The sequence below is a fragment of the Grampus griseus genome (assembly GCF_964374135.1).
Source record: "Grampus griseus genome assembly, chromosome: 8".
NCBI lineage: Eukaryota > Metazoa > Chordata > Mammalia > Artiodactyla > Delphinidae > Grampus > Grampus griseus.
Window position 1 is genome coordinate 22,132,066 of NC_139002.1, and position 10,524 is coordinate 22,142,589.

The window sequence follows — 10,524 nt, forward strand, 5'->3', positions numbered from 1 at the left end:
TTTTTTTTTTTTTTTTTTTTTTTTTGCTGTACGTGGGCCTCTCACTGTTGTGGCCTCTCCCGTTGCGGAGCATAGGCTCTGGATGCGCAGGCCAAGCGGCCATGGCTCACGGGCCTAGCCGCTCCGCGGCATGTGGGATCTTCCCAGACCGGAGCATGAACCTGTGTCCCCTGCATCGGCAGGCGGACTCTCAACCACTGCACCACCAGGGAAGCCCTGCTGGCATATTTTTAAGGAAGGTTCATGTATGCTTTCCAGATGAGAGGGTGGGGAATAGAAAAATCTGCACAGAAAATTGTTTCAAATTAACAAGACTATGGTATATGGTAACCAGTATGATTTCCCACAAGTTTTGCCATTTTCCCATAAATCCTATGTTTTGTATTTTGCAAAGCAAGAGTGATTAATTTGGAAAGAACACACACACACACACACACACACACACACACACACACACAGAAACACACATCGCCAAGAAGAGGAGAGCAAGACTTAATCTTGAAAGCTGATGTGTGGCTTGTGATTTGGATGCCAGTAATGATAAAACAGAGAACCTTTTAAGCTGAATTCATAGATACTCAGAGAAATAAGCTGAATGCCAATTTCATAGACATTGAAGTTTATGGCAACATCTTTCTCTTGGTTTGGGTTCTTCTTTTTATAATTATATTGCATTGTTATTAAAGGGCTCTTTGTCCTTCCTTGTCCTTCAAGCCAGATAGTCGAGAATGATCCTGATATTAAACCCAGAACACATGGTTTGAATTAGAAGCTGTAGGAAGATTCATCTCCAATATAAAGTCATTTGCAGGAAAAATATTCCAAGATACTGTATGTGTAAATTACTAACAAATGAATTCCCAGTGAATCTTTTCTCTCACCCTTTTGGTTCATTGAAACAGCAGGAAAAAAATATATTGCCAATAGAAATATTTTTATAACTTTATTTTTATTCACTTTGAGATATATCTTAGAGAACAAGTTTTTGAGAAGAACTCCAGCAAAACATGACTATGTATATTATAGATGATAAAAAATATTTTATGGTTTGATTTTGCACAAAATAAGATAAAACCCATATATTAGAGAGTTTGTATTGATATTTTTGTAAAGAAAAAAATGTGAAGCCATCATCCAGTATTACTCTAGGGAAGTTTTCTGGCCTGAGGGTTTAAAAATATTTTTATTTGTGTAAAAGTACAAAGTAAGATCAATTTTGTTTCCTTTTCATTAAATAGCAGTAGGCAATTTGTCTGCATTGCATTTAAGAGATACTTGTCTTCTTGCTTTTGGCAACATATGAAATTGTCTTGAAGAAGACCACAATTGATAGGAAAGAAGACATCTTTTCATATTTGCATCATATTTTGGATTCTAGAAAAAGTTGCTCTTTAAAAAGACTCAAAATTGATTTTTGACTTTTTAAAAAGCAATCTTCAGTGCCAGAGCAGAGTGATATCAGCCTTGGAGATACAGTGGGAACAAGATGGGCACAGCCCTGCCCTCTGGGTGTTAAATGACCCACTGAGGACTCCTGCTCTTCCCAGTCATAAGAAAACCATGTTCTGTGCAAGGATGGAGAGAATGCAAGCAAGAAAGCCAGCCAAAAAAATAATGATAACAATAATAACAGTTCTGTAAGGAGGCTTGTGCTTTGCATTATAAAATCACTTCCATCTTTACATTAGTCAAAAGATGTGCCTGAAAGCTTATTCCTTCTAAATCAGAAGGCTTCAAAGTCAATAAAGCTGATTATTAAGTGATTGTACTAAGTACATTCACCATTAATGTAAGTTCAAGTTTTCAAGGATAGCCTTATTGAATATTTTCCCGTATATAGAATCCTTCCTCTTTGGGGCAGCTGTCTGCATGGCAAGACACAGGAAGCTGAGAAGAGCATCTAACCTGCTTTTTGCTGTTGATAATATACATATAATTTAAAGAAGACTGCCATATAGAGCAAGATCAAGGGAAACTATGGAACGTGTTTATCACTAAACTTCAATTTATGATAAACTGTAGTCTATCTGTATTCAATTCAACCCTGATCTTCTATACTTCAAAAAGGAAACACTGGCCTTAACTTTCTCTCGCGAAGTCAAAAAAATGCTGTTTGTACCCGCTCCCTGGAGGCTGGAATCAAAGTGCTGCTGTTCCCTTTCTTCGAGGCTGGCTCTGACTGCCCCCACAAAAGAAGCTTAACAGTGACTGCTAGCAGATCCTGGAGAGGTCCTAGTCATGATTTCCACTACCCTGATAACCAGCCTATGTCTTTTTGCTTCCAGTGGCAGAAATATAAAAATAAAATTTCCGTATGCCTTGAAGGCCTCATTTAGAAAATGGGATCAATACGGATTCTTACCGCACCATGCATGGCTCTCCTAAACATAGTAAGAACTGCTGAACTAGAGAACTCTTGAGTACTTAGAATAAATGGCTAACACGAGGCTTACACCTCTCCAATAACCTTTCTTTTGGAGATATTTGTTGTGTAATGGCTGAAGTGTTATACAGGAGGTGGAGGAAAAAAAGCATTTAGTTAACACATTTCTCATATTAATATCAGTGATATCAATACACTACCTGTATTGACCTGTCCTAAAGTCAAACACTGTAGAGCAGTGATGATTCAGAAGAGAACAGGATGACTTACTTCAGATAAAGCTGGACAAATCTTTATATAAAGAAATATTTATAGACCCTAAATGTTGACTGCTTTTTAAAAATAATAATAATAGTAATAATAATATAATGTAATGTAACATAATATAATTATAGCAATAACAGCTAACACTCATGAGCAGAAAATGTGGAACTCGCTTCCTGTGCATGAGATCATTTAATCATCACAGCAGCCGTATTGAGAGGAAAATGCTATTATTACCTTCATTTTACATATCAGTAATTGTCCAAAGTTATATAGCTATAAGTAATGGATTCAGGACTCAAACCCAGGCAGTCTATTCACTATGCAACAAAACTAACATCCAGAAGAATAAAAAATTCTGGTATTATTTATTATAATTGAAAGAGTCAGGGTAAAAACTAAATAAAAGAAAGCTTATAATCTGTGGAAGTGGTGAAGGAACTAAATGTAGCACCTCTCAAACATTTCTTCATAGGAGAAAACAAAACACTTCTGTGATTAAATAGGTTTATGAAATACTGGAGTAAGCCAAGTGAAACAGTGTTTCTTGCTGGAGTGTGTCTCATGGTCTTAGTATGGAGATGTGCACTGTGAGTCTCTGAAATGGAAAGGTGGAAAGGAGCAGTCATTTAACCAAGAACACTTTTTTTTTTTTAATGAGACATGTCTGAAGAATTGAACTGATGTTTTCCAATGCAGGCTTGAGAAAAACTGACCTAATGCACAAACAAGGGAAGCAGAGGCTGGGTAAGGGGAAGGACGGCAGATGCCAAGTAGAGAGCTTATCAGCAAGTGAGCTTGTTCACAGTCCACTTGTGGTTGGACTAAGTCACCTTATAATGGGCATTACTGAAATAGATAACGTAATCTAACATAACACAACATAATATACTTTCATTATTGAAAGTTCTGTAGGAATCCAGGAGATCAAGGAATCACTCTTCTGGCAGTTTCTTCTCCAAGGGGGAGAAGAGAGGCTGTTTACCCCACTTGAGCGTGATGACGGCCCGAGTCCACCAACTGACAGCCTAAGAGGTAGCAACCTGGTACATCCTATGCTGGAGGGGACAAAGCAGCCACAAAAGAGGACTGCAAAGGTTTGGGCCGCTATCCAGTCAGGCTAATGTGGCTTGCTGTTTCCAAGGATCCATGGGACCAACATCAGAGGAGGAGAGAAGGCTGTGGAGAACACAAGATGGCAGCTTTGCTGGACATTTCTGGTGCATATGAGAGGCACCAACTGGAATGTGAATAATACAGTTCTCCTCAGGGCTTCCTGAACTTGTTGAGAGGAATATAAGTGTGGCTAGAGTCTTCTCAATTCTGAAGCTGAGCCAGCAAAACAGTAACAATTGCAGATACCATTCTAGGAACCCTTAACCAGGTGCTGGGCACTCTTGTTAATGATTTTATATTATTTTATCCTCAAACAATCCTCTGATGTAGGCACTATTATTATTCTTATTTTACAGTTAAAGAGACCAAGGCAGAGTTCAGTTACTTGTACGAGGCAAAGAACTAGGAAACCAGAAACAAACAACAGTCAAAGGAAGTTTTAAAATGTAGTTCCTACACCTCTTGCTTAAACCCTCCTGTGGTACCTCAACCATCTTAAGCCAAACTCTTTATCCTGGTTAAGGATCAAAGTAACCTGGCTTCAACCTGTGTCTCTGTTCTGGATATCATTTGCTGAGACACAAATTACCCTAAAATTTAGTGGTTTAAAACAACCACCATTGAATTCTATCTCATGATTTAGTATGTCAGGATTGGGCAAGGCTCAGCCAGGTGGTTCTTCTGTCTCATGAGGCATCTACTGGAGTCACTCAGTGATATTCAGCTGGCAACTAATCTGATCTGAGATGGTTTCCCTCATTTGTCTGGCACCTTGGCAGGGACAACAGCTGGAAGGTTTGGCCCTATCCTCTTCATGTATTTATTCTCAGGGCCTCTCCAGGTGGTCTCTCCAGCAGGTGGTCAGCCTTCTCACATGTCAGTTTAGAGCCACAGAATGACTAAAATGGAGGTGTCAGCCATCCTAAAGTCTAGGCTCAGAACTTGCCCAGCATCATTTCTGCCACACGCTGGGGTTCAACACAAACAGTTGGAGCCCACTCCAGATTCAAGGGGAGGGGAAATATACCCACCTCTCTGTGAGAGGTGTCTCAAAGAATGGGCGTTCATCTTTCACCTGCCATACTCTCCAACTTACCTCATCTTCCTCTCCCTCCCTCTCAGTGCTCCAGCCTCATGGGATTTCTTGTTCTTCAAATGGGCCAAGGTTATTCCTCTCTCAGGACCTTGTGAGCCTGTGCCAGGAGTGCTCTTATCCTCCAGGGTCCTTCATGTCATTCAGGTCTCAGCTTAAATGTCACTTCTTCATAGGAGCCTCCTCCTCACAATCTTGCATAGGGCTTTCCTCATTGCCCAGTCAAGCTCCCTGATTTACAGTAAGTCCCCTATATACGACCCTTCAAGTTGCAAACTTTCAAAGATTCAAAAGTGTGTTTGCATGTCCAATCATGTTAGTTCACACGTCTGGCATATATTGTCACATGCGTGCATCCTCTACAAGTGGTTGTGCTTTTGTGTACTTTATTGTACAGTACTGTATAGAGTGCAGTAGTGCAGTATCTTTATTTCAAGCCCAGGATGTCTGGAAGCAAGCGTAAAAGCAGCGATGATGTAGCTGGTACTGCTAAGAAGTTCCAAACAATAACGATGGCAACAAAAGTGAAAATAATTGAGAGAATGGAGTGAGGTGAAAAGATGGTAGACATCGCTCATTCTCATAACATGAATCGTTCAACCATCGGCCCTATTCTAAAGAACAAGGACAAGATCATGGAACATGTGAAGTCTGCTGTGCCAATGATGTCGACAATAATATCAAAGAAACGTGGAAATGTGATGGAGGAAACGGAGAAACTTCCCAGTGTGTGATTCAGGATCAGCATCAGCGTCAATCCCCATCAGTTTAATGCTGTTTCAAGAGAAAGCTAACTGCCTTTATGAAGACTTGAAGAAGAAACACGGCGAAGAATCAGAGGGTGCATATTTTAATGCCAGCAATGGCTGTTTTCATCAATTCAAGGCTAGAGCCAACTTTCACAATGTAAAAGTAAGCGGCGAGGTAGCGAGTGCAGATACGGTAGCGGCCCCGGAATTTCCTGAAACACTTCGAGAAATTACTGATGAGGGCACATATTTACCCAGGCAGGTTTTTCATGTGGATGAGACAGGACTGTACTGGAATAGGATGCCAGACCAAAGTTACATCAGAAAGGAGAAAAAGTTGATGCCAGGAGGACGAGGGGAAGATGGTGGAAGAGTAAGACGCAGAGATCACCTTCCTCCCCACAGATACACCAGAAATACATCTAAACGTGGAACAACTCCTACAGAACACCTACTGAATGTTGGCAGAAGACCTCAGACCTCCCAAAAGGCAAGAAACTCCCCACATACGTGGGTAGGGCAAAAGAAAAAAGAATAAACAGAGACAAAAGGATAGGGATGGGACCTGCACTAGTGGGAGGGAGCTGTGAAGGAAGAAAGGTTTCCACACAAAAGAAGCCCCTTCGCGGGCAGAGACTGCGGGTGGAGGAGGGGGAAATCTTCGGAGCCATGGAGGAGAGCACAGAAACAGGGGTGCGGAGGGCAAAGCGGGGAGATTCCTGCACAGAGGATCGGTGCCGACCGGCACTCACCAGCCCGAGAGGCTTGTCTGCTCACCCGCCTGGGCGGGTGGGGCTGGGAGCTGAGGCTCGGGCTTCGGTTGGAGTGCAGGGAGAGGACTGGGGATGGCGGCGTGAACACAGCCTGCAGGGGGTTAGTGCACCACGGCTAGCCGGGAGGGAGACCGGGGAAAAGTCTAGACCTCCCGAAGAGTCAAGAGACTTTTTCTTCCCTCTTTCTTTTCCTGGTGCGCGAGGAGAGGGGATTAAGAGTACTGCTTAAAGGAGCTCCAGAGACGGGCGTGAGCCGCGGCTAAAAGCACAGACCCCAGAGACGGGCATGAGACACTAAGGTTGCTGCTGCTGCCACCAAGAAGCCTGTGTGCCAGCACAGGTCACTATCCACACCCGCCTTCCGGGGAGCCTGTGCAGCTCGCCACTGCCAGGGTCCCGGGATCCAGGGACAACTTCCCCAGGAGATCACACTGTGCGCCTCAGGCTGGTGCAATGTCACACTGGCCTCTGCTGCCACAGGCTCACCCTGCATCGTGCCCCTCCCTCCCTCAGGCCTGAGTGAGCCAGAGCCCCTGAATCAGTGGCTCCTTTAACCCTGTCTTGTCTGAGCGAAGAACAGGGAGTCCCATACAGGATAAATCCAAGGAGAAACACGCCAAGACACATATTAATCAAACTGTCAAAAATTAAATACAAAGAAAACATATTAAAGCAGCAAGGGAAAAACAACCAAAAACACACAAGGGAATCCTCATAAGGTTAACAGCTGATCTTTCAGCAGAAATCCTGCAACCCAGAAGGGATTGGCAGGACATATTTAAAGTGATGAAGGAGAAAAACCTGCAAACAAGATTACTCTACCCAGCAAGGATCTCATCCAGATTTGATGGAGAAATTAAAACCTTTACAGAAAAGCAAAAGCTGAGAGAGTTCAGCACCATTAAACCAGCTTGACAACAAATGCTAATGGGACTTCTTTAAGCAAGAAACACAAGAGAAGGAAAAGACCTACAATAACAAACCCAAAACGATTAAGAAAATGAGAATAGGAACATACATATTGATAATTACCTTAAATGTAAATGGACTAAATGCTCCCACCAAAAGACACAGATTGGCTGAATGGATACAAAAACAAGACCCATATATATGCTGTCTACAAGAGACCCACTTCAGACCTAGAGACACATACAGACTGAAAGTGAGGGGATGGAAAAAGATATTCCATGCAAAGGCAAACCAAAAGAAAGCTGGAGTAGCAATTCTCATATCAGACAAAATAGACTTTAAAATAAAGACTATTAAAAGAGATAAAGAAGGACACTACATAATGATCAAGGAATCGATCCAAGAAGAAGAAATAATAATTGTAAACATTTATGCACCCAACATAGGAGCACCTCAATACATAAGGCAAATACAAACAGCCATAAAAGGGGAAATCAACAGTAACACATTCATAGTAGGGGACTTTAACACCCCACTTTCACCAATGGACAGATCATCCAAAATGAAAATAAATAAGGAAACACAAGCTTTAAATGATACATTAAACAAGATGGACTTAATTGATATTTATAGGACATTCCATCCAAAAATAACAGAATACACATTTTTCTCAAGTGCTCATGGAACATTCTCCAGGATAGATCATATCCTGGGTCACAACTCAAGCCTTGGTAAATTTAAGAAAATTGAAATTGTATCAAGTATCTTTTCTGACCACAACGCTATGAGACTAGATATCAATTACAGGAAAAGGTCTGTAAAAAATACAAACACTTGGAGGCTAAACAATACACTACTTTATAACGAAGTGATCACTGAAGAAATCAAAGAGCAAATAAAACAATACTGAGAAACAAAAGACAATGGAGACACAACGACCCAAAACCTATGGGATGCAGCAAAAGCAGTTCTAAGAGGGAAGTTTATAGCAATACAATCCTACCTTAAGAAACAGGAAACATCTCAAAAAAACAACCTCACCTTGCACCTAAAGCGATTAGAGAAAGAAGAACAAAAAACCACCAAATTTAGCAGAAGGAAAGAAATCATAAAAATCAGATCAGAAATAAATGAGAAAGAAATGAAGGAAACGGTAGCAAAGATCACTAAAAGTAAAAGCTGGTTCTTTGAGAAGATAAAAAAAAAATTGATAAACCATTAGCCAGACTCATCAAGAAAAAAAGGGAGAAGACTCAAATCAACAGAATTACAAATGAAAAAGGAGAAGTAACAACTGACACTGCCGGAAAACAAAAGATCATGAGGGAATACTACAAGCAACTCTAGGCCAATAAAATGGAAAACCTGGAAGAAATGGACAAATTTTTAGAAATGCACAACCTGCCAAAACTGAATCAGGAAGAAATAGAAAATATGAACAGACCAATCACAGGCACTGAATTGAAACTGTGATTAAAAATCTTCAAAGAAACAAAAGCCCAGGAGCAGATGGCTTCACAGGCGCATTCTATCAAACATTTAGAGAAGAGCTAACACCTATACTTCTGAAACTCTTTCAAAATATAGCAGAGGGAGGAACACTCCCAAACTCATTCTACGAGGCCACCATCACCCTGATACCAAAACCAGACAAGGATGTCACAAAGACAGGAAACTGCAGGCCAATATCACTGATGAACATAGATGCAAAAATCCTCAACAAAATACTAGCAAACAGAATCCAGCAGCACATTAAAAGGATCATACATCATAATCAAGTGGGGTTTATTCCAGGAATGCAAGGATTCTTCAATATACGCAAATCAATCAATGTGATAAACGATGTTCACAAATTGAAGGAGAAAAACCATTTGATCATCTCAATAGATGCAGAGAAAGCTTTCGACAAAATTCAACACCCATTAATGAGAAAAACCCTGCAGAAAGCAGGCATAGAGGGAACTTTCCTCAACATAATAAAGGCCATATATGACAAACCCACAGCCAACATCGTCCTCAATGGTGAAAAACTGAAAGCATTTCCACTAAGATCAGGAACAAGACAAGGTTGCCTGCTCTCACCACTCTTATTCAACATAGTTTTGGAAGTTTTAGCCACAGCAATCAGAGAAGAAAAGGAAATAAAAGGAATCCAAATCGGAAAAGAAGAAGTAAAGCTGTCACTGTTTGCATGCAGATGACATGATACTATACATAGAGAATCCTAAAGATGCTACTAGAAAACTACTAGAGCTAATCAATGAATTTGGTAAAGTAGCAGGTTACAAAATTAATGCACAGAAATCTCTGGCATTCCTGTACACTAATGATGAAAAATCTGAAAGTGAAATCAAGAAAACAGTCCCATTTACCATTGCAACAAAAAGAATAAAATATCTAGGAATAAACCTACCTAAGGAGACTAAAGACCTGTATGCAGAAAATTATAAGACACTGATGAAAGAAATTAAAAATGATACAAATGGAGAGATATGCCATGTTCTTGGATTGGAAGAATCAACATTGTGAAAATGACTCTACTACCCAAAGCAATCTACAGATTCAATGCAATCCCTATCAAACTACCACTGGCATTTTTCACAGAACTAGAACAAAAAATTTCACAATTTGTATGGAAACACAAAAGATCCCGAATACCCAAAGCAATCTTGAGAACGGAAAACAGAGCTGGAGGAATCAGGCTCCCTGACTTCAGACTATACTACAAAGCTACAGTAATCAAGACAGTATGTTGCTGGCACAAAAACAGAAATATAGATCAATGGAACAGGATAAAAGCCTACAGATAAACCCACGCACATATGGTCACCTTATCTTTGATAAAGGTGGCAGGAATGTACAGTGGAGAAAGGACAGCCTCTTCAATAAGTGGTGCTGAGAAAACTGGAGAGGTACATGTAAAAGTATGAGATTAGATCACTCCCTAACACCACACACAAAAATCAGCTCAAATTGATTAAAGACCTAAATGTAAGGCCAGAAACTATCAAACTCTTAGAGGAAAACATAGGCAGAACACTCTATGACATAAATCACAGCAAGATGCTTTTTGACCCATCTCCTAGAGAAATGGAAATAAAAACAAAAATACACAAATGGGTCCTAATGAAACTTCAAAGCTTTTGCACAGCAAAGGGAACCATAAACAAGACCAAAAGACAACCCTCAGAATGGGTGAAAATATTTGCAAATGAAGCAACTGACAAAGGATTAATC